The sequence below is a fragment of the Girardinichthys multiradiatus genome, chromosome 17 (genome assembly GCF_021462225.1).
Source record: "Girardinichthys multiradiatus isolate DD_20200921_A chromosome 17, DD_fGirMul_XY1, whole genome shotgun sequence".
NCBI classification, from domain to species: Eukaryota; Metazoa; Chordata; class Actinopteri; order Cyprinodontiformes; family Goodeidae; genus Girardinichthys; species Girardinichthys multiradiatus.
In genome coordinates this window covers 10,580,958-10,606,609 of record NC_061809.1, presented here as the reverse complement: position 1 = coordinate 10,606,609, position 25,652 = coordinate 10,580,958, and the positions used below count along the sequence as shown (strand labels likewise).

The following is a 25,652-nucleotide window of genomic DNA, read 5'->3' as shown; positions in this document are numbered from 1 at the left end:
GTTTGCTTGCTTTGGTGTAACAGCACAATGTCTATCTGGAAATAGTCGCCGACTGTGCCCATCTTTTACCACAGCAGGTAACATTTGTATCACTAAAGTTATATCTCCGCAATATTAGTTAATTGCAGCCCCCAACATTAGCTTTAAACAGATCTCTGAACAGCTACCAACAAACCTCTGCAGTCTTGCAGCAAATGAAAAATTCATAGAGATCCCAGACCAAAATGGCAGCTCAGTGACATAAATATTTATCTTTCAGTTAACCATTGTCTTTGCTGGAGGGATGTAAAGAAGACTACAGGAGCAAACGGTCAAAAAGCCATAAAATTGCTCTTTTTGTTGAGTTAGACAACAGTAAGCCATACAAGTAAAGCAAAGGAGCATTTTCTTTTTTTGTAAATTTTATCTGCTAACTTTTGTCAGGCAGTTTGCAAATATAATCATTATTCACAGTAGATTTAAAAGGTCCACACACCCCGTTATAATGCCAGAAACAAAATCAGACCATGATAAATCATTTCAAAACATTTTCCAACTTTCATTTGACAAATATTGTGTAGAATTCAACTGAAAAATAATTCTGTCAAATGGACGAATATGAAAAATGAAAAAGCTGAAATAATTTGATTGCACAAGATTACACACTCTTAACTAATACTTGATTATACTTGATTCAATTTCAGAGTTTTATCATGGCACCAGTTACATAGAATTTAAAAAGTCTGGACAAAGTCTGCTCTCTTAGTAGATTTTTCTTGGCATTTGCTCATTTGAAACCCTTTAGCTACAGCCATAGAGAGAGGATACAACGGATTAAAAAGGTTTCATTGAACAAGGGAACCAGTCAGTACAAAAGTACCAAAACATTCCAATATCCCGAGAAAACATGGAGCATCACTGGCAATAATAAAAGTTTATATTTCTCCACAACGGATAAAAAGACAATATTCAAACTAATCAGGAATGCTGATGGTAACACTGAAGCAGCTGCAAGGATTTATTGTAAGTACTGCGGTGTGGTATATGTGATAACATTCTTCTGTGTCTGGATCCAGAAGCCTTTACTTCTCATAAACATCATCCATACTTGGCTAAAATCTCGTGAAAACATGTGAAAAAAAGGGTTAATAAAAGTCAAACTAACTTTTGGCCACAAATCCAGATGGTAAGTTTAGCACAAAAACAAGACGGCACTTCAGTAAAATTTCATCAAAGACACTGTGATGGTGGCAGACTCGTGCTGTATGGCTAATTTCTTTCACATTTAACTATGCTTTTGAACAAGGTGAATGAAATCACATAGTCCTGACCAAAAGCCTTCAGGTGTCTGCTACAAAGCTGAAGATGTAGAGAAAATCCAGTTGTCTAGATCACAGTAAGCCCAACCATAAAACCATATAAATACAAAATAGATTTATAACAACAAAATTAAGGTTTTGAAACGTATTTGCCAGACAATCTGCTGAGTCAGTCCTCATAATTGATAGAATTTGAGAACTTTTGCAAGGAGTTGGCAGATATTACCAGGTCAAGATGTGGAATGCTGAAAGACGCCTATCAAAGAAAACTGAAATCAAACCAAAAGTTGCTTCAGCAAAGTATTGGTTCAAGGGTGTGCACACTTTTGCAAACAATATATTGCACCCTTTATATATTTCCCTAGAGATTTGTTTTTCAGTTGAATTGTCCAGGCAGGATAAATGACTGTTAAAAACCGCTTTTAATAAATTGATATTACATGTTTTAAAGCAATGACAGTTATATGAGGGTCATTGTTAAAATCTGCCCAAAATCTGGAGCTCTAAAGCCTTGGCGTGCTTGCTGTTTTCAGGTCAGCAACAAGACACAATAATCTTGGCTCATAGGATCAGCTCCTCTCATGAAGCTTATCACTAACAAGCTAGCCCTGTCAGATTTTAATCCTATATATTGCATTACCATGTGGCTGGTGGTCAAGGGCTAATTAATTGTCTAAAAGTCAGTAAAGGATTTGACAAGTTGCAAAATAAGCCAGTCAGCTAAGAGATGTTGCAATCATCATTTTGGGTAAAAGCCCAAATTACCATCTTCTATTTCAGACACCACTTCCCAGTCAAGATTACTTCACTGTACATAATGGATGTGTGCTAACACAAGCTCCTTAAATAACACACAGTCCTTTGTTCTGCAGTTTCAATGAGCTAGGGACGGCAGCTAAGTATCCACTTCTACACCTTTCCCAGATCCTGCCTCTATTATGCTTTAGACTTTCAAGAGAGATGGACAAAAGTCAGCTTCTCTTTTTAGGGCAATTTGAAGACCTAGCTTGGAATTGCCCTACAAAGACTTGTGACTTGACTTGGACTTGATGTTAAAGACTTGAAATCTGAATTTTAATGGTAAATAGTAAATGGTCTGAACTTGCATAGCACTTTATCAAGTCCCCAAAGTGCTTCACACTACAATGAGTCATTCACCCATTCATACACACACTCACACACTGACAGTGGTGAGCTACAATGTACCCACAGCTGCCCTGGGGCACACTGACAGAAGTGAGGCTGCTATACACAGGCACCACCGAGCCCTCTCAACACCATCACATTTTAGAAAAAAAGAATGTCTTGTGAACATCTCATAATCATTGCCAATGGAAATATGAAAAGAATAGATCTCAAGCTATTTTTTCAATTCAGTTGTAAGGAATCAAGATATTTATCCAGATCTCATGGTGAAATTTCAAATTTCCACAGGCATGGACAATAAAGTTTTTGTATTCATATTTCATTCCAATGTAAAGTTGGTAACTGACTGACTAACTACAATTTGTCGACGCCATCTTGCCAGTAAGTGGGGGGATGGTGGGGGTCATGATGTGATGGAGTATCATGACTCTTTCTGCATTATAAGGTAAATTAATCAAGCGTGAAGGACCTTGACCAAGAAGACAAGCAGAGACTTAAAGTAGGCCTGCTGCTTGGGAAAAATGAAATCTTAAGCTCAGAGTGTGACACAAACGATGTGGTCTGATGGAACAAAAATTGACCTTGAGCTACTGTTATGCCTGAGAATCCTCAGCACAGCATGGCTCATTGTTCATCTAACATCATCACACTGTTATGCATGCAAGTGGAAGAATCTCAGATGTAGAGAGTCTGAGATTCTGAGACCTGCGATGCCTGTGGGAGACAGAGATAGCCATCATATATATTTCATATTGTTTTATTCCATTGGAATATTGCTTGTAGAATGCCATAAGAGTACACCAAAATAATAAAGAGAAAGTTTGGTCCCCACATATTTTTATTTAATTTTATTTATTTTAGAATAGTACTCTGTGAAAATATTATAAAATAAGGACTAGAATATGTTTTTCTTAACCCTTATGTCTCTGCAAACCCATTTCATAGTAACAAACATTCCTAAAAAAATCAAGCAGAATCAAAAGTGTACAGGACAAAAAATATACAGTACTTAAAGGTTTTAGGCAGATGTCAAAAAAATGCTGTAAACACAGAATGCTTTTAGAAATATAAATTATTTATTTTTATCAGTAATTTATATTTCTAAAAGCATTCTTTGTTTTTAGAAATATAAATTATTTATTTTATCAGACACTCTCATGAGGACTAAAGAAACGAGGCATGTGACGTCGCCCGGTACGGCAGAGCCTGGGTCCCACCCTGGAGCCAGGCCTGGGGTCGGGACCCGTCAGAGAGCGCCTGGTGGCTGGGTTACTCCTCGCTGGATCTGGCCGGGCCAAGCCCGAAGGAGAGACGCAAGGACATCCATCAGTGGGCCCACCACCAGCGGGGAGACCGTGAGGGACCGGTGCAAAGAGGATTGGGTGGCAGACGAAGGTGGAGACCTCGGCGGCCCAATCCCCAGATGCTTAGGCTGGCTCTAGGAACATGGAATGTCACCTCTCTGGGGGGGAAGGAGCCTGAGCTTGTGCGGGAGGTCGAGAGATAGACTAGAAATAGTCAGGCTGACCTCCACGCACAGTGTGGGCTCTGGAACCCATCTCCTCGAGAGGGACTGCACTCTCTTCTACTCTGGAGTGGCCCACGAGGAGAGGCGGCAGGCTGGGGTGGGTTTGCTTGTTGCCCCACAACTCTGCCGTCTCGTGTTGGGGTTTACCCCAGTGGAAGAGAGGGTCGCATCCTTGCGCCTTCGGGTTGGGGACAGGTCTCTGACTGATGTTTCGGCTTACGGGCCGGGCGGTAGTGCGGAGTACCCGGCCTTCTTGGCATCCCTGTTGGGGGTGCTGGATGGTGCCCCTCCCGGCGACTCCATTATTTTGCTGGGGGACTTCTTCGCCCATGTGGGAAATGACAGTGACACCTGGAGAGGCGTGATCGGGAGGAATGGCCTCCCCGATCTGAATCCGAGTGGTGTTTCGTTATTGGACTTCTGTGCTAGTCACGGATTGTCCATAATGAACACCATGTTCAAGCATAAGGGTGTCCATCAGTCCACTTGGCAGGATGTCGATGATTGACTTTGTTGTCATATCGTCAGACCTTCGGCCACATGTTTTGGACACTTGGGTGAAGAGAGGGGCTGAGCTGTCCACTGATCACCACCTGGTGGTGAGTTGGATCTGCTGGAAGGGGAGAAAGCCGGACAGACTTGGCAGGCCCAAGTGCATAGTGAGGGTCTGCTGGAAACGTCTGGCAGAGGCCTCGGCTGGGGACGTATTAAACTCCCACCTCCAGGAGAGCTTTGACCGGATTCCAGGGATGTTGGAGACATAGAGTCCAAGTGGACCATGTTCTCCGCAACTATTGTCGATGCTGCTGCCCATAGTTGCGGCCGTAAGGTCTGCGGTGCCTATCGTGGTGGCAATCCCCGAACCCAGTGGTGGACACAGGCAGTAAGGGATGCTGTCGAGCTGAAGAAGGAGTCCTATCAGCTGTGGTTGGCTTGTGGGACTCCTGAGGCGGCTGACTGGTACCGTGAGGCCAAGCGATCCGCGGCCCGGGCTGTGGCAGAGGCAAAAACCCGGGCCTGGGAGGAGTTCGGTGAGGCCATGGAGAAGGACTACCGGTTGGCCTCGAAGCGATTCTGGCAAACCGTCCGGTGCCTCAGTAGGGGGAAGCAGTGCTTCGCCAACACTGTTTACATTGGGGGTGGGAGGCTCCAGACCTCGACTGGGGACATTATAGGGCGGTGGAAGGAGTACTTCGAGGATCTCCTCAATCCTGCCATCACGCATTCCCTAGTGGAAACAGAGGCTGGGGACTCAGGGTTGGACTCTTTCATCACCCAGGCTGAAGTCGCCGAGGTGGTTAAATAGCAGGGCTTCAGGGGTGGATAAGATCTGCCCTGAATACCTCAAGTCTCTGGATGTTGTAGGGCTGTCATGGTTGACACGCCTCTTCAACATTGCGTGCGGTCGGGGACAGTGCCTCTGGACTGGCAGACTTGGGTGGTGGTCCCCCTTCTTATGAAGGGGGACCAAAGAGTGTGTTCCAACTACAGGAGGATCGCACTTCTCAGCCTCCCTGGTAAGGCCTATGCCAGGGTATTGGAGAGGAGAGTCCGGCCGAAAGTCGAACCTCGGCTTCAGGAGGAGCAGTGTGGTTTTCGTCCCGGCCATGGAACACTGGACCAGCTCTATACCCTCTACAGGGTACTTGAGGGTTCATTGGAGTTTGCCCAACGAATCCACATATGTTTTGTGGACCTGGAGAAAGCTTTCGACTGTGTCCCTGGTGGTGCCCTGTAGGGGGTGCTCCAGGAGTATGGAATCGGGGGCCCTTTATTAGAGGCCATCCGGTCTCTGTACAAGCGGAGCAGGAGTTTGGTCCGCATTGCCGGCACTAAGTCGGACCTGTTACCGGTGCATGTTGGACTCCGGCAGGGCTGCCCTTTGTCATTGGTCCTGTTCATAACTTTTATGGAAAGGATTTCTAGACGCAGCCAAGGGCCGGAGAGGGTCTGGTTTGGGAACCAGTGGATTTCGTCTCTTCTTTTGGCAGATGATGTGGTCCTGCTGGCCCCCTGTAGCCAAGACCTACAGCATACGCTGGGGCGGTTCGCAGCTGAGTGTGAAGCGGCTGGGATGAAGATCAGCTCCTCCAAGTCCGAGGCCATGGTTCTCGACCGGAAAAAGGTGGCTTGCCCTCTTCCGGTTGGAGGGGAGTTCCTGCCTCAAGTGGAGGAGTTCAAGCATCTCGGGGTCTTGTTCACGAGTGAGGGAAGAATGGAGCGGGAGATCAACAGACAGATCAGTGTGGCTGCCACAGTAATGGGGGCGCTGTGCTGGTCCGTTGTGGTGAAGAGAGAGCTGAGCCGAAAAGCGAAGCTCTCAATTTACCGGTCGGGCTATGTTCCTACCCTCACCTATGGCCATCAACTTTGGGTCATGACCGAAAGAACGAGATTCCGGATACAAGTGGCTGAAATGACCTTCCTCCGTAGGGTTGCCTGGCACTACCTTAGAGATAGGATGAGGAGCTCGGCCATCCGGGAGTAGAGCCGCTGCTCCTCCTCATCGAAAGGAGCCAGTTGAGGAGGCTCGGGCATCTACAGGTCCTTCTCAAAATATTAGCATATTATGATAAAGTTAATTATTTTCCATAATGTAATGATGAAAATTTAACATTCATATATTTTAGATTCATTGCACACTAACTGAAATATTTCAGGTCTTTTATTGTCTTAATACGGATGATTTGGGCATACAGCTCATGAAAACCCAAAATTCCTATCTCACAAAATTAGCATATCATTAAAAGGGTCTCTAAACGAGCTATGAACCTAATCATCTGAATCAACGAGTTAACTCTAAACACCTTCAAAAGATTCCTGAGGCCTTTAAAACTCCCAGCCTGGTTCATCACTCAAAACCCCAATCATGGGTAAGACTGCTGACCTGACTGCTGTCCAGAAGGCCACTATTGACACCCTCAAGCAAGAGGGTAAGACACAGAAAGAAATTTCTGAACGAATAGGCTGTTCCCAGAGTGCTGTATGAAGGCACCTCAGTGGGAAGTCTGTGGGAAGGAAAAAGTGTGGCAGAAAACGCTGCACAACGAGAAGAGGTGACCGGACCCTGAGGAAGATTGTGGAGAAGGGCAGATTCCAGACCTTGGGGGACCTGCGGAAGCAGTGGACTGAGTCTGGAGTAGAAACATCCAGAGCCACCGTGCACAGGCGTGTGCAGGAAATGGGCTACAGGTGCCGCATTCCCCAGGTCAAGCCACTTTTGAACCAGAAACAGCAGCAGAAGCGCCTGACCTGGGCTACAGAGAAGCAGCACTGGACTGTTGCTCAGTGGTCCAAAGTACTTTTTTTGGATGAAAGCAAATTCTGCATGTCATTCGGAAATCAAGGTGCCAGAGTCTGGAGGAAGACTGGGGAGAAGGAAATGCCAAAATGCCAGAAGTCCAGTGTCAAGTACCCACACTCAATGATGGTCTGGGGTGCCGTGTCAGCTGCTGGTGTTGGTCCACTGTGTTTTATCAAGGGCAGGGTCAATGCAGCTAGCTATCAGGAGATTTTGGAGCACTTCATGCTTCCATCTGCTGAAAAGCTTTATGGAGATGAAGATTTCATTTTTCAGCACGACCTGGCACCTGCTCACAGTGCCAAAACCACTGGTAAATGGTTTACTGACCATGGTATCACTGTGCTCAATTGGCCTGCCAACTCTCCTGACCTGAACCCCATAGAGAATCTGTGGGATATTGTGAAGAGAACATTGAGAGACTCAAGACCCAACACTCTGGATGAGCTAAAGGCCGCTATCTAAGCATCCTGGGCCTCCATAAGACCTCAGCAGTGCCACAGGCTGATTGCCTCCATGCCACGCTGCATTGAAGCAGTCATTTCTGCCAAAGGATTCCTGACCAAGTATTGAGTGCATAACTGTACATGATTATTTGAAGGTTGACGTTTTTTGTATTAAAAACACTTTTCTTTTATTGGTCGGATGAAATATGCTAATTTTGTGAGATAGGAATTTTGGGTTTTCATGAGCTGTATGCCAAAATCATCCGTATTAAGACAATAAAATACCTGAAATATTTCAGTTAGTGTGCAATGAATCTAAAATATATGAATGTTAAATTTTCATCATTACATTATGGAAAATAATGAACTTTATCACAATATGCTAATATTTTGAGAAGGACCTGTATATCGGATGCCTCCTGGAGGCCTTCCTCGGGAGGTGTTCCAGGCACGTCCCTCCGGGAAAAGGCCCAGGGGATGGCTCAGGACACGTTGGAGGGACTATGTCTCTCGGCTGGCCTGGGAACACCTTGGGCCTTCCCCGGAGGAGCTGGAGGTGTCTGGGGAGAGGGACATCTGGGCGTCTATGCTGAGTCTGCTGCCCCCGCAACCCGGTCCCGGATAAAGCGGAAGACGACAAGTACAAGTATTTTTATCAGTTTACAAAATGCTAAGTGAGAGAACTAGTGAAGCAGACTGTACTTCTTGAGGAAGCTTAGGTCCTTTGGTGTTTGCAGCAAGATGCTGCATATCTTCTATAAGTCTGTTGTGGAGAGTGTGATCTCTTCTACCATCATCTGCTGGGGAAGCAGCATCAGAGCCAGGGACTTAAAAAAGCTCAACAAGCTGATAAAAAAGGCTGATTCTGTTCTGGGGACTCCTCTGGAACCTCTGGAGATCATTGTGGAAAGACGGATTCTTCATAAAATGAAGAACATTATGGAGAACCCTGAGCATCCTCTTCATGAGACTGTCCTACAACAACAGAGTGTCTTCAGTCAGAGGCTTCTTCAGATCTGCTGTAAGACGGAGCGCTACAGGAGATCCTTCCTGCCCACAGCCATCAGCATCTACAACGGCTCTTTGAGGAAACCTTCATAATATGAGCTACAACAACATTTAATTTCCCTTTGGGATTAATAAAGTATTTTTGAATTGAATTGAATTGAACCCAAACATACAGCCAAAGTCATTAAGAAACATCTTCAGCATAAAGAAGAACAAGAATTACTGGAAGTGATGAGGGCATTAGAGTCAAGGGGTCTGAATTCAAATATATGAAAAAGTTCAAGGGGTGTGAATACTTTTGCAATGCACTGTGTGGTAATCATTCATCATTATCTTTTACATTGCAAAGCAGCTTGATTCCTTTGAGCCTGAACAGATGCCTTCATGACTGTTGACTAAGTAAATTCCAAATTTAATTTATTAATTTATTTTTTACAGAAAAAGGTTTGGAACAAACCCTATCCCACAGTGGTAATTACAAACATTGTTATGCATGATGACACAACAATTGCTAATTTTAGGTTTGGTATGGTTTATTTAAAAAAATTAATCCTTATGATTACATGCACCTTTTCCAGCCACTTTTTTGAGAGCGTCTGCACTTTTAGCAAACCGTTTCCTCTGAGCACTTCAAAGACAGTTTTGGGAAAATACAGTTCTGTTGCATCAGGTCATCTTTAGCCAAAATGCAAAAGATATGAGTCATCTCTCATGTAGATACATGACTGCATAGTTTAACAGTCAGAGCAAGCAGGGATTTTCGGAAGCATCCAACTGTGAGTACCGTTTTCAAGTCTTTACCCAGTTGCAGGCATGCACATGCTTGCTTTTTTAAGCACTAACCCTAAAATCCTTTCATTTCTCTAACCCTAAACTCAAACTGTATTTAGAGTGATGTTAAAAAGTAATTACCCACTCGCAGATGTCTTCTGTTTTTGCCTCTTTGTCACACTTCAGTGTTTCAGGACTTCAAACTAATTGTAATACCAGGCAAAGATAGCCAGACTAAAAGTGAGGATTTTAATGTTTGGAGGGGAAAATGCCATTGAAAACTTTCCATACATACAAGATACTCAGTTATATTTTGTTTTTGGAGCTCTATGTAGATCATGAATAGTGTTTTTTACCAAAAGACAGGCATTGTGGAACAGTCTGAGGAGATGGCTAAGGCAAGCATGTGTGTTACAATAAGCTAGTTTAGCTCAGGGCTGCAGCAACGCATCCACAGAGAGGGAGATTGTACTCCTTGACATCACACCTCCCAGACACACAGGATTGACACACACCCACTTACAGAGGGACAGACACAGGCCCCTACATACAAAATCATACTCCTACGGAGCATCTGGCTTCTGCTGGCTACTATTTTCTTCTTTTGATGCTCAGTCCAAGTAATTTGTACGTGGCCCTTTGTTCTTCATTATATCTGTTTTTCCAATCAATAACTGATTAATGTTAGCAAGCAGAGCCAAGTTCAAGAAAAGCTGTTTTTCTTCTCTTAATTGTAAGTGCTTTTATTTTACAAATACTTTGGATGTATACATGTATAATATTTCTTGCCAATGTTGCCAGTTTTATTGGTCATTTTATTGATCATTTTTGTTTCTCACACAGACTGAGTTTGCAGACCAGGGGCATACTGCGCTGAGGAGATGTTGAGGCTCAGAACAACCAGCTCAGTGATAAAGAACAGTTAAGGTTGAAAGTAAATACAAGTTTATATGGGTGAAAGTGATCAAGAAATGCAGATTCCTGGGCTCCTTCCTACAGAGAGAGAGCCAAGAACTGTGAGAATTAGAAACCATGCATGGCGGACAGACACACTGCATTTTGCTATGAGTTTTGAGCTTTAGGTCCAGACTTTGAGTCACTTGTATGTGGTGTCCAGCCCCAAACCTCAACCCGCCTTTGGAATAGACACAGCTAAGGATGTGTAAAGGAGTTATTGGACCCCAGGAGGGGGTGGTGTGGGACAGCTGGGTTGCAAGGTGGTACCTGCAAGGGATACCACTTGTTGTAAATATGAATCTGAGAATAATATTTAATATTTAATATTAATATTTTAATATTAATATTTTAATATTTTACCAAATAATATTCCGGTCTGTTAAGGATTGTCCTGTGAATACCAGCCCCATTACGGCGATGGTATTAGGACAGAATAGAAAGGTGTGAGACGAGCTCAGGCATTATTGAACAACATAAACTCTGCACACATATGGAATGAATTCACACAATTTCTTAAAATACAAGAATTTATTAACAAAAATAAGTCAACTCAAAGTCAGACATATTTCAATCAACAAACTCTTTACTATGCTAAAACAATCCAACTAAACTACCAAGCAGAATTAAAGAATAATGAAGACTAATGGACTATGTACAATATAAACAAGTTGATTAAAGATGATTAGAAATCATGACCAAAAAGAGTGATGCAACATTACCATGCAATGTTATTTATGTTTGAGGACCAAGGATTATCTTGAAAAATCTGGAAGTGAAGTTAAGTTAGTTTTGGAACTAACTTAGAAAATAATCAGCAACCTTTAGACAACCCTTCACAATGCAAGATCAGATTAAATATTATTTTAATAAAATAATGTTTTAAATAATGATCTGCTGAATAAAACCAACCTCCTGGATGACTAATTCTCAACGGTGTCTAATTAACTGCCTTTATTTATTAAAATAATATTTGAAGAAATATTATTGAGTATTTTGGAAAAGAGCCAAATCTTTCTGGAGAAATGGGGCTTAATGGTGTTTACTTAGTTATCAACTCTAGCAAATGATGTTCAGGGACTATTATTCACTAGCTTGAAAACTAACAACCTTTCTGTTGACTAGCCTTAATGCTAGCACATGGGTTCTTACCGGCTGGCCGTTGGGCTAACAAAGAAGCTATCTAAAGTGCTAAGCTAGAGATAGCTTAGCGTCCGAATCAACACATACCTTTAAAATACCAGGGTTAAAATGCATAAGCGCTGACGGCGCGTTATGAGCAATGTTCTGGTTAAAACCACCCTTTAAATAAAGTTTATCTTAGCTTCAAAACATACAAAGAACACGAACCGGCCTGTGTGCTACAGGTAGCATGCTAGCACCAAGATAGCCGAGTTCCACAAAACAAACTTCATAACATGAAAACGTTTAGATCATTTCATCCTAAACCAATCTGTTAATCTGCCCAAAACCCAACCTCTGAACCTGTTGAGGGAATGTTGTCCAAGGGCGAAGTTTGAAGAAGATATCCGTCGTGAACAAAGAGTTAGCTTCCCGCTAACTTCTTCAGTTTCTTCCGATCGGAAGGTGCGTTCGATCTGTGAACAAAGGTTAGCTTCCCGCTAACTTCCTCAGTTTCTCCCGATCAGAAGGTGACCAGCTGTTCGTTACCGTAAACACGTTTGCGGGCCGTAGTCTTTCCTCCAGACTCGGTTTGTCGAAACAGCTTCTCCACCGGCTTCTCTCGAACCCGTTTGCTTCTGTGGGGCCTCGAAGAGAAAATATAAGCAACTCTTACACCTTAATTTCCCCGTTCATGAATGAAAATACCGGATACACAGACAGTATTTCATTCTACTTAACTTTTGCATATGATCGGTGATCGGTCCTTGGATCCAGTTGAATTTATGTCTTTTTGCCAGCAAAAGACATTCAGCGCGCTTTCCCCTCCTATCCGGTTCCTATGGAGGGCCGCGTGGAAGAGAAAGACTTGTGGAAAGGTGGGGCTTTTATTTGGATAATGGCGCCACAGGAAGTCCGCAGTTACCCCCTTTCCTGGCTGTGCTGGAAGAAGGTTAATGCACTTTATTTTGAAAAGTTCCAGGAAAGTATGTACCGGAGTTTTAGTGTTGAAAACCCATGACTGTGTGGTCCCAACACACTCCTCCCAGCAAATGGGGTGGGACATGGTGACACAAAATGGCACAAGGGGTCTTTCTTTTTAGAAAGTAGGGTACCCCCTTGGCCTGAACAGCCACTTCCAATCCAGGCTGACGGTCAACAGCTTTCCCAGCATAAACTGTAAATGATTCTTCTGCAGGGTCTTCTACAGTAACTTTATTGTTGCATGCTCTCTGCCAGGACAGTGACCAACCCTGGTGGGGCAGATTCAAAGATGCTGCTAAATTATCCAGTTACCAGCAGTGATAGGCAGTGTGAACAAAGGGCAGGTCTGCTTAGTTTCTGAGTCAACTTTAAATCCATTTCATAACAATATTCTTCCACACATGCAGTCAGAACAGCTGCAACTCAATCAAAATCAAGGCAATTTAATGATACACTGTCATTTCAAATTGGGTACATTGAAAGTGAACAGCTTCAATATTACTGCACTGTGGATTCAGGTATTTTTAGAAAATTATTTTTTTCACTACAAATCATTGTTTTGTTCTTGCTTCACTGTGTCTGTTATTTGACTTTGTGTCATTGTCATTTCCTTATGTCTTTGCCTCCTGTTTCATCTGTCATTTTACTCAAAGGCATCACCTTTTCCATCCAAACCTCCCAGTAGTTTTTCAAATTTCCAGCCCCTCCTGTGTTCGCCTTACCCTCCACGCTTGTTTGGTCTCCCAAAGTCATCCTAATTAGCGTTTAAAGCTCCCGCTTCCCCTCGGCGAGGTCGTCCATGCCCGCAAGCCACCGCTGTCTCGTCTTCCCCCTGCTAAGTATAATGAAACGTCCTTATTGGCTGCCATCGGTGAGTTTGTGTGTGCATCTGTATCTTTTTCTGTATGCATCTATGTGTGTGAAAGACAAGAGTGACCACCAAAATTTTTTTTAAATGCCAACTTGTAACCTGTCAAAAAATTTTTTTATTGCAGTTCTACAAAAAGGCAAACCTCCCATTAGAGCTCTATTAAATTCTTTTCAGCAAACACTTCTTTTCACCATAGTTCCAGGTCTTATTGAATCAACATTGACACTCTCTGAGGGAAAGAAGAGGGTATATCTGTGACAGACCTTGCATGCATCATATATTGTACGTAAAGCCATCTGCATCAGCATGACAGTCCTTTAAATGCATCTAGATTTGAATGCTGTTATGGTTTTCTCAGCCCACATTTCCTCTCTCTTGTATTTTTTAAGACTGAAAGAGGTGGGGGGGGGCGCTTCCAATCGCTTACCTATCTCTGAATTTCCACTGGGAACAGAACAACAAAGGCTTGATCAAAAAAAGGAAAGCTAAAGGAGACATGATGGTGGTGGAGAAGACAGTGGCTCAAGGAGAAAGGCTCTCAGATCAATACTGTCAATCTGCAGGGGATTTGAAACAGGGTGCAGAGAGAGTTTCGGAGCTGACCATCTACAGGTCCTTCTCAAAATATTAGCATATTGTGATAAAGTTCATTATTTTCCATAATGTCATGATGAAAATTTAACATTCATATATTTTAGATTCATTGCACACTAACTGAAATATTTCAGGTCTTTTATTGTCTTAATACGGATGATTTTGGCATACAGCTCATGAAAACCCAAAATTCCTATCTCACAAAATTAGCATATAATTAAAAGGGTTTCTAAACAAGCTATGAACCTAATCATCTGAATCAACGAGTTAACTCTAAACACCTGCAAAAGATTCCTGAGGCCTTTAAAACTCCCAGCCTGGTTCATCACTCAAAGCCCCAATCATGGGTAAGACTGCCGATCTGACTGCTGTCCAGAAGGCCACTATTGACACCCTCAAGCAAAAGGGTAAGACACAGAAAGAAATTTCTGAACGAATACGCTGTTCCCAGAGTGCTGTATCAAGGCACCTCAGTGGGAAGTCTGTGGGAAGGAAAAAGTGTGGCAGAAAACGCTGCACAACGAGAAGAGGTGACCGGACCCTGAGGAAGATTGTGGAGAAGGGCCGATTCCAGACCTTGGGGGACCTGCGGAAGCAGTGGACTGAGTCTGGAGTAGAAACATCCAGAGCCACCGTGCACAGGCGTGTGTAGGAAATGGGCTACAGGTGCCGCATTCCCCAGGTCAAGACACTTTTGAACCAGAAACAGCGGCAGAAGCGCCTGACCTGGGCTACAGAGAAGCAGCACTGGACTGTTGCTCAGTGGTCCAAAGTACTTTTTTCGGATGAAAGCAAATTCTGCATGTCATTCGGAAATCAAGGTGCCAGAGTCTGGAGGAAGACTGGGGAGAAGGAAATGCCAAAATGCCAGAAGTCCAGTGTCAAGTACCCACAGTCAGTGATGGTCTGGGGTGCCGTGTCAGCTGCTGGTGTTGGTCCACTGTGTTTTATCAAGGGCAGGGTCAATGCAGCTAGCTATCAGGAGATTTTGGAGCACTTCATGCTTCCATCTGCTGAAAAGCTTAATGGAGATGAAGATTTCATTTTTCAGCACGACCTGGCACCTGCTCACAGTGCCAAAACCACTGGTAAATGGTTTACTGACCATGGTATCACTGTGCTCAATTGGCCTGCCAACTCTCCTGACCTGAACCCCATAGAGAATCTATGGGATATTGCGAAGAGAACGTTGAGAGACTCAAGACCCAACACTCTGGATGAGCTAAAGGCCATTATCGAAGCATCCTGGGCCTCCATAAGACCTCAGCAGTGCCACAGGCTGATTGCCTCCATGCCACGCCGCATTGAAGCAGTCATTTCTGCAAAAGGATTCCCGACCAAGTATTGAGTGCATAACTGTACATGATTATTTGAAGGTTGACGTTTTTTGTATTAAAAACACTTTTCTTTTATTGGTCGGATGAAATATGCTAATTTTGTGAGATAGGAATTTTGGGTTTTCATGAGCTGTATGCCAAAATCATCCGTATTAAGACAATAAAAGACCTGAAATATTTCAGTTAGTGTGCAATGAATCTAAAATATATGAATGTTAAATTTTCATCATTATATTATGGAAAATAATTAACTTTATCACAATATGCTAATATTTTGAGAAGGACCTGTAAGACTCTTTTGGGCCCCATCTGAGGGCTGAGAGCAGTCAGGGTGACTCAAATGCTATGCTCAACAAATACGGTCCTGCATTTTACGGTGTATGCGCTGCCCTTCAGGGCTATATGAAGTATTTCATGAAACCAAATGTCCAGGAGGTTGCTTTGTGAGCCATTGGTAAATAAATGCTGCCGTAAAGGTCCTGAGGCTGATGTAAAATGTAGATTCTTTGGTCGATATGGTTTTGTCTACCTCTTCTCTTTGGAAAAACGGCACTTTTGAAAAGCCATTGTTGCAAACTACTGGGTGAAAACACACTCACAGGCCTCTTGATTAGGTACACCCGTTTAATTTCTTGTTGACACGGATGGTGAATGGCCAATCTGATCGTGGAAACTCAATACATTTTAGGTCATCAGACAATGTGAAGGTGACTTGCCTAAGTTCAAACTGAGCATCAGAATGAAGGTGAAATTGGGATTTGAAAGGACAGGCTCTACTGAGTATTCTGCTGGATTTTTAAAAAAAGACAACAACTATTAGAGAAATAATACCAGGAAACCCAGGGTACAAGTTGCACAGGCTCACCAAAATTTGACTATAAACATATTGGAAAAACATTTCCTGATATGGTGAGTCTTGATTTCAGCTGCAATACTTAAATATTAGGCTCACAATTTGACAAACAAATTGAATGCAAATACACTGCTCAAAAAAATAAAGGGAACACTCAAATAACACATCCTAGATCTGAATGAATGAAATATTTGCATTAAATACTGTGTTCTGTACAAAGTTGAATATGCCGACAACAAAATCACACAAAAATTATTAATGGAAATCAAATTTATTAACCAATGGAGGCCTGGATTTGGAGTCACACACACAATTAAAGTGGAAAAATACGCTACTGGCTGATCCAACTTTGATGTAATGTCCTTAAAACAAGTCAAAATGAGGCTCAGTATTGTGTGTGGCCTCCACATGTCTGTATGACCTCCCTACAACGCCTAGATATGCTCCTGATGAGAGCAGCAAATCGTTCTCCACGGTGTCTCCAGACTCTGTCACGTCTGTTACATGTCCTCAGTGTGAACCTGCTTTCATCTGTGTAGAGCACAGGGCGCCAGTGGCGAATTTGCCAATCCTGATGTTCTCTGGCAAATGCCAAGCATCCTGCACGGTGTTGGGCAGTGAGCACAAACCCCATTTGTAGACGTTGGGCCCTCATACATTTTTTTTTTTTTTTAGGCCTTTATTCCTCAATTCTGCCAGTGTCAGAATTGTTTGACTGACTACTATCCAAAGTTTTGGCCAGTCTAAGAATTTAATAGTTTGAAAGAAGGCATACATTTCTATAGTAATTTTCATTGTTAAGGACAACCTATTCTCCACAAAGCAAGCCACAATTATTAACATTTAAATGGAAGCAAACAGCACTGAAAATGAAGGGTTCAAATCACCTTTGGTTCTGGGCATGCTCCTGATGAGATGGTGGATGGTCTCCTGAGGGATCTCCTCCCAGACCTGGACTGAAGCATCCACCAACTCCTGGACAGTCTGTGGTGCAACGTGACGGTGGATGGAGCAAGAAATGATGCCCCAGAAAGGCTCAATCGGATTCAGGTCTGGGGAACGGGCGAGCCAGTCCATAGTTTCAATGTCTTTATCTTGCATGAACTGCTGACACACTCCGGCCACATGAGGTCTAGCATTGTCCTGCATTAGGAGGAACCCAGGGCCAACCGCACCAGCATATGGTCTCACAAGGGGTCAGAGGATCTCATCTCGGTACCTAATGGCAGTCAGGCTACCTCTGGTGAGCATGTGGCCCTCCAAAGAAATGCCACCCCACACCATTACTGACCCACTGCCAAACCGGTCATGCTGAAGGATGTTGCAGGTATCAGATCACTCTCCACGGTGTCTCCAGACTTTGTCACATCTGTCACATGTGCTCAGTGTGAACCTGCTTTCGTTTGTGAAGAGCACAGGGTGCCTGTGGTGAATTTGCCAATCCTGGTGTTCTCTGGCAAATGCCAAGCATCCTGCACGGTGTTGGGCTGTGAGCACAACCCACATTTGTAGACGTTGGGCCCTCATACATCCTCATGGAGTCGGTTTCTTACCGTTTGTGCAGACACATGCACATTTGTGGTCTGCTGGACGTCATTTTGCAGGGCTCTAGCAGGGCTCCTCCGGTTCCTCCTTGCACAAAGGTGGAGGTAGCGGTCCTGCTGCTGGGTTGTTGCCCTCCTACGGCCTCCTCCACGTTTCCTGGTGTACTGGCCTGTCTCCTGGTAGCGCCTCCAGGCTCTGGACACTACACTGACAGACACAGCAAACCTTCTTGCCACAGTTCACATTGAAGTGCCATCCTGGATGAGCTGCACTACCTCAGCCACTTGTGTGGGTTGTAGAGTCCGTCTCATGCTGCCACGAGTGTGAAAGCATCACCAACATTCAAAAGTGACCAAAACATCAGCCAGAAAGCATAGGTACTGAGAAGTGGACTGTGGTCCCCACCTGCAGAACCACTCTATTGAGTGTGTTTTGCGAATCGCCAAAGATTTCCCCCTGTTGTCTATTCCATTTGCACAACAGCATGTGAAATTTATTGTCAATCAGTGTTGCTTCCTAAGTGGACAGTTTGATTTCACAGAAGTTGGATTTACTTGGAGTTATATTGTGTTGTTTAAGTGTTCCCTTTATTTTTTTGAGCAGTGTATTAAAGCAATGAATAGATGTTACTTAATCTTATGTTACACTACACAGAGGCTCTGTTTGCACTGTTGAAGATTAATTCACCTTAACGTGCCAAATGATTGGAGTGAATTAATTCAGTGTATCTGACCACTTGGAAGAGCTCAGACTGTACACAGATCTTCGAACTTCAGCCCTGAAGAAGATAATATGATCTTAGAGCAAAAGTAACTTATTCTGTCCTCATGCACCCTACATCCTTATATATTTACTTAAGCATGCAAATGCTTATTTACACAAGTGTTACTAACTATAGGGGAATTCATAAACACATACTATAGTGTACATAAACATGACAAGAGGTTAAGTTTTACTAAATGTGTTTCATTTTTTCACATTTAAACCCAGGTAAAGTTATTAAATAACCTCAACAAGTAGTCAGATAAAAGTAAAACTGAGAGTACTTTTTCAGATTCTTAATATATCCAAGTTTAAGTATTATGCATATTATTAAAAATGTGGTTAAACTGTAGATTATAAAGCCATTCACTAATGTGATGTGACATTAAAAAATAAAGTGGAGAGCTTAACATTTAAATGTTTTTCTGACTTTCAAAAATTGGTCTTTGCACTTGTTAAATGCCCATTATGAGAAGATATACATACTAAACGCTTAAATTTCTGCGCTCTTACTAAGCAACAGAGAATCCACATCTCGGCCTTTAAAATTGACAGCAACATTTTTATTCACATATCTGCACTTCACACTCAACTGAAGCAATACTGTATGCTCTTATGCATATCCTTTCTTGCAAAGCTGCGGTAATTAGCATACTGTACTGCAGGCAACAGCTGGCGCTCCATACTCGAGTGCTTTATCTGTAAGCAAGGGAACAAACAAGTGTACTTTGTTGTTGCTGTACAAGTCAGAATCATTATTACTGCAAAGCTAAAAAAGAATATAAAGTAGGCAAGATTTCTGAGGGCATTAACGAGTGAAAGCATTTGCATGTGAAGTTTTAAAGATTGTTGTATTATTCCTTTTAATATGTGAAATGTAAACAATTCGTTAGCTTAAAGTTGCAGCACAGCTCTTTCTGTGTGCTTAATTGCACTGATATCAACTATAAAAAGGTCTAATAAGGAGACATTATTGCATGATGTGCCTCAATAAATTTGTTAACATCCATAGGTATTTTGTTTTTGTCAATATGAGTGACAAATACTGTAGATTGTTCCACTAATGTTTGGTTCAATAGATCATTATTGATATTCATATCCTTGAAAGCTTTCCACATTTTGTCATGCTGCAACCACAAACTTTAGTGTACTTTCTTGGGATTTTACATGGTAGTAGCGGATAATTGCAAATACAAAGTAAAACGATACATGCCTTTCAAAATCGTTTAGAAATAAGGATATAATAATTAATAAGAGAAGCGGCAAAAAGGCCTGAGGTAACCGGAGGATCTGCAGAAATCCAAAACTGTGGTGGGACAGCACACCACCTTAATCTATAGCAAACATGTGGGTGAAGGTGCTCTTTTCAGATGAGACCAAGGTTGAACTTTTTGTTCTGCAGGAACAACTCTTAAACATACCATTGCCACAGTGAAACATGATGGTGGCAGCTTGATCCTGTGTGAGTACTTTTCTTCAGCAGGGATAACAAAGCTGGTCAAGGTTGATGGGAAGCTGGATGGAACTAAATACAGGGAACTCCAGGAAAACCTACTGCTACAAGAAACTTCAAACTGGGATGGAGGTTTGTCTTCTTGCAGAATAACCAGTTCAAATCATATTCATTTGTTAGAACTGATCATTCAAAATACATTCTTAAATCCAATTGAAAATCTGCAGCCGGTCTTGAAAATTGATGTTCCCAGATTCTCCAAATCCAGTCTGAGAAGAAGAAGAATGAACAAAATTCTCAGTCTCTAGATGTGCAAAGCTGGTACACACATACCTCAAACACTTGCAGCTGTAAATTCAGCAAAAAGTATATTATCACATAAAATGCCCATAAGAATACTACAGTTTGTGGTTTCAACATTATAAATGTGAAAGTCCAAGGGGAATTTATACTTTGGCAAGGTACTGTAGATGAATAATTCATAGTGGATTCAAAGAAATGTGAAGTCATCATATTTAAAGTAATTCTTGATTCTGGCCTGGTCTTTATTGAATATCTTAAATCTGTGTGTATCTACTTTAAAGAAAGGACAAAAGATAGAAATTCATCTTTGTAAGGTGCCACAATGTATCATTACAGGATCAAAACAGCCTAAGCTATGCGCTTTACAGAATTATATTTTGGAGTAAAAACCCAGTTAAGCTTTTTTTGTTGTGAGGGTTGATCTTTGTGAGAATGGAGGAACATAAAAAATATCTCCGTTACAGCACTTTCAGCCTTTGCTAAGCTTGTACGCACACTCAAATCAAACAAACTTGCCGCTTAATCTTATTTTGTTCACATAGAAGTAGAACAAGACCTTTTGTGTGTCAAATAACTCCATATTTCCAATTCACTCTGTCTTTTTAACCACAGCATATTCCTCACACCTTCCTTGCACACCTTCATTATGTAGTTCAAACCTCCAACTGATTTTTTTTTTGTCATTTTCTTTATTTCTGTCATAGTGTTACAAACAGCACTGAGAATAACAAGTTAGACTATGTTGCTGATAATGGCTCCCTATGAGCTCCAGCCTAAGGACAGGCCTTTGGGGAAATTGCACCATGTTGCTGGTTGACCACAGACTGTCAATCACTGTCCACCATCTTTAGCCATTTAATGAAACGCCACACTCTTGTGGCTTATACTACATAACCCATCTCCAGTTTCCTCATGTACAATATGCCAGTGTAATTTCATTGAACGGGTTTGCCACTGTAAAAGCAGGAAATGACCCTTGGCTGGCTGAATAAGCACTCCTGAGATCGCTGAAAAGACAAAACGTCATACATTAGGAAATCCCATCATGACCTTCTAACTGCTCTTTTGACTCCTCTTGACGAAGCAATGGGACGATGACATCCCACTTGTTGCATACACACTCCCTCTCACAAACTCACCAGAAGCCCTCTAGCTGCACATTTGATGTGTTTTTTAAAGATGTATGTTATTGACAAGTTCAACTTAAGGTGAAATGGAAAATTACAAAATTTTAAAACATGAAAAAACTGCATGCATGACAGTGAATTAAAGATTTGTGTGTATAATAACAGTGCCTTGCAAAAAGTCCTATAAATTTCCAAATTCATTCTCCAACTACTTCAGTCATGCAGTGTTAGGATCTGTCTGTGTATTAGTTTGTGTTTTTGTTTATTTAAACCCAGTTTAGTTTTTTTTACCATCTGTCTGTGTTGTCATGTTAATTGGTCTGCTCATCTGTTTCCCGCAGCTTGCCCCAAACCTGTTCCCAGTTTCCCTGATTCTTTGATCTTGTTGATTGGTTCTCCCTGCATTCTTTACCTCTCGCAGCTCACCATGCCGGTGACTGGAGGTGGCCAACCAGATTATGGACTGGCTAGGGGTATGGGGAAGTTTTTTTTCCCAGAGTCCACTGGCCCTCAAGACTGTGGAGGGAGAGTGGCAGAGAGCCGTAGTAAAGATCAGCTTTCTCTTTCGCCTCATCCCTGGGGGTACTGCTGACGCTTTAGCCTCTGTCCCCTGGAGGGTCAGTCGAACGCCTCAGGTCCTGCCTCCGTGGGTCGACTACCCCTGCTATTGACTCCTGATACCATTCCAGTTTCTGTTCCTATCCTGGAGGAGCTCAAGGATGATCTGCCTCCACTTCATGTTCCTATTCTGGAGGGGTTCAAGGACGAACCGCCTCGCCTTCCTGTTCTTGTCCCAGAGGAGCTCGAAGACGAGCTGCTCCCGCTTCTGGGTCCTGTTCCGGAGGAGCTCGAGGACAAGATGCCTCCACTTCCTGTTCCAGAGGGGTTCGAGGATAAATCGCCTCCACTTTCTAATCCTATTCCGGAGGTGCTCTAGGACGAACTGCCTCTATCTTTTGATCCTCAAGGGCTCATAAAATGACTGTTCTCCAGAGACTCCCGAGTTCCGCCGCTGGCTTCCTGACTGGGACCTCAGAAGGTTCTCTACTCTGTTCAGCCGGCCTCTTGACCATCTGTTTTTTTTTTGGCGTCGGCTCCAGAACATGTACCATGGCATGGTTCTGGTTTCTCTTGGTCCTGATTTCCTGCCCGGTTCATAAAGAAGGAGTAAAGCTAACTTACTTGCATGCGTCCGGCTCCTGGCATTCTTCCTCTGCACTTTGGCCCTACCAAAACCCGCATCATGAGATGCAATGCTTTGTGTTGTTCCATCACATAAAATCTCAATAAAATACATATTTGTGACTGTAACGTAACAAAAAGTAGAAAATTTCAAGCTGTATGAAGATTTTAAGAGGCACTGTATTTAACAAACATTTTTGCAAGATCATCAGTGCAAAAATCTAAAGCCATGCAAACTACCAAAACAGAGGCAAAAAATAAAGACTTGTATCGCTGAAAGATATGTACTTGTATGGCTTTAGAGAGGCAACATCCTTGGGTTTGATGAAACTGATCAGGATTACATTGAAAAAGAGAAACACTTGTGCACAGTTTCCCACAAATGTATGAGTTTCTCCCTCTTATTCTAACTGTGTGGCAACTAAAAAGCTGAAGATGATACAATGGATGATGCATAGTTGAGACAAGTGAAAACCAGATTCTCTTGAAATTGCATATTACACCATAAAAAATAATTTAATACATAAAGTATTGTAAGAAAAATTAAAACCTCTGTCTGACATTCAAAATGGAGCTAAAGCTTGGCACAAAATACTCCCTGTCCTTCTGAGACCTTATTGTGTTTCTCTTTTAACTGAATTAGCTGCTGTGTGAGAGCAGCCTGCATAATAACAGGTGAATAGTGACTCAATACAGGCAAAAAGAAAACTGGAGGGTTAAATTCAGTAAGGTGCTAACATTTTAGCAGTTGTAATTGAAATACAGGTTCTATTATTATTTTCTCTGTCAAAGCAGTTTGAACACAAACTTTGGCAGACACAAAATAACGATTTGGCACAAAGTGCAAAGATCGCAGCAGGATCTAAAAAATTAATGAAGGAGGGGGAGCTGTTCAAAGAGGGAAACATGGAATCAGAATTTGGAGATTACAGAAATGACTTCAAGTGTTTCTTAAAATGCTTGACAAAAACAAAAGGGGGGGACTTTTGTACACAGATCAAAACTCGTTTGGAAAGTTTGACTGTTTGCTGTATCCCACCTAAGTTGCCAGATGGTCCCCGTTTGTGGTCTGGGACCGCCATGGAACAGTCCATAAGGCAAGCGTCTCTCAAATCCATGTAATAATTCCCGCTTGTGAAGTCGTTTTCTTGTATTTTGCAGGTTTTCATTGTCGGAGTGTTACTCCACTGTCTCACTGCCTGAATAATAGAGAAAGTAACTATGAGGACAGGACCCTGCTGGTAGAGTCAGAGGAATAATTCTATTAATACAAAGAATAAAAAGTTTTGTCATGGAGGGTAGCTGTGAAACTAGGACATTATTACAATACATTTCAATGACTGTTCCTACACTCCAGTTGGTAAACCTCAAGTGCTCCAATCACAGACAAGCTGGATCCGACAGTTTTGCGTACTGTACACTTTCTGGAATATGTACATGCACACCGATTCACCCAGAAATATAACAAAATTTGCAAAATTCAGTAGACTAATTACTGATTTGATGTGTATTGACAGCAGTATTATGATCATAAAAGTTATTCATGGAGATGGGGTGGGGGTCTTTTGTCACTACTTGCTGCACTGTTTGCATGTGCTCCCCGTGCATGTGTGGGTACTCTCCAGGTACTCCGGCTTCCTCCCACAGTTCAAAAACATGACGGGTAGGTTAATTGCTCTCTAAATTGCCCTTAAAAATGTTACGCCTTTTTACACAGTCTATGTAAGCATCTGCTGTCAACTACATTTTTAACACTCAATTTTTACTGTTTGACCTATTTTTGATTTTTTTTGTGCACACTAGATAGTTGTAATTATTTATTACTGATATTCTTTTTTATAGCTGTGTTGTATTAATATGTAGGTGGAAGGTTAATATTTGTAATCATTCTTCCACTCTCCCTGGAATTTTTCTAATATATTTTCAATTGTCTTTTTGTAAATTTTTACAGTTTTAAATTAACTGAAATTACGTTATGATGAGTGTAAAAACAGGAAATCTTTGTCCAAGACAAAAACAGAAAAGGTTTGTTCTGTAATACTAAAAGTGTGGACAAGTGAGAACAAACACCTCAGCAATGCAGAATTAATATTCAGCACCGACAACTAACAAAGATTTTTTTCAAGCATTAACTTAAATGTCTAATTTTTAAACATATAGAATTAAATAAACATAAAATATCAACCGTCTATAAATAAAAATGGTTATTACTTGATGTAATAAGGTTTGCAGTATATTGCACCATATTCAAATTTCCCCCTTCCCCAGAGCACCAGCTTTGTTGTCAAGTGAGAACATCTGTCAGGGTGAAATCTAAACTGAGAAAAACATTGAGCACTAATTCCTTCACACGTATAGAATTCACTAGTGTTTTATTTACACTCTACATCAACTGGTGCCAACTTGCATGGACAGCCCTAGAAAGAGAACTCCCAAAGATTGCACTACACCTCATGAAACAGGAACATAATTGGTATTGGCTTCTTGGTTAGTCTGTGCTCCTTCTTGTTTTCCCATTTTCTTCATCCTGCTTCTTTACTCCCCCATTCCTGCTTTGCTTCACTTCAACACTCTGTGCTGACTCTTAACCATTTAGCTTTGCCCTCTCCTCTGTCTTCCATCTCCTGCACCGACAACCATCCATCTCTTTTACTTGTCAGATCCTGCCCTCCCCTCTCTCCCTATCTATTCCATCCTTTCTCCCTGAAGAACAGGCCACCCTGACCTGTATCTGGCATGGATGATTCCCACGTCTGCTTTAAATGCTCCAATTATCCTCCTGAATTATGATGTCCTGCTCGAGGGCTGTGTTGCGCCATCTCTGTGGCTCTCTTCTGAAAGTTGGCACTGCACAACAGATCCATTTGCCGGGACCACATTTAGAACCCTTTTACCCAAGCTGTTCTGTAAATGCACCAGGCCATGAAAATCTTGCTCAATGTGAACCCTCTGAGCTGCTCTGAAAACTCTTTCTTCCTCTTTGTGTTTGGAAGTTTCAAATGTAATAACTCATCCAATCTGGAGCAAGGTGAGAAAAATGAAAACAAATATCTTCCTGAATGCCGCA

General features: G+C 42.2%; 2 long non-coding RNA genes across 3 annotated transcripts in view; both read right to left on the bottom strand.

Annotated features, from left to right (window-relative positions):
* The window catches only part of LOC124883213, a 40,031-nt gene extending 26,697 nt beyond the window's left edge, over positions 1 to 13,334 (bottom strand). Inside the window, exon 1 of the long non-coding RNA XR_007042114.1 lies at positions 13,281 to 13,334. This is a non-coding gene — a long non-coding RNA (uncharacterized LOC124883213). The remainder of the gene's footprint in view (positions 1 to 13,280) is intronic.
* A 5,727-nt stretch (positions 13,335 to 19,061) lies between these two features.
* LOC124883212 overlaps positions 19,062 to 25,652 on the bottom strand; it is a 47,104-nt gene continuing 40,513 nt past the window's right edge. Inside the window, exons 3-4 of one of the 2 annotated variants that reach the window (XR_007042113.1) lie at positions 23,625 to 23,784; positions 19,062 to 20,242 (exon numbers count right to left, since the gene is read on the bottom strand). This is a non-coding gene — a long non-coding RNA (uncharacterized LOC124883212). Of the gene's footprint in view, positions 20,243 to 22,794; positions 23,785 to 25,652 lie in introns of those variants that run through there. The other variant, XR_007042112.1, reaches the window with a different exon arrangement.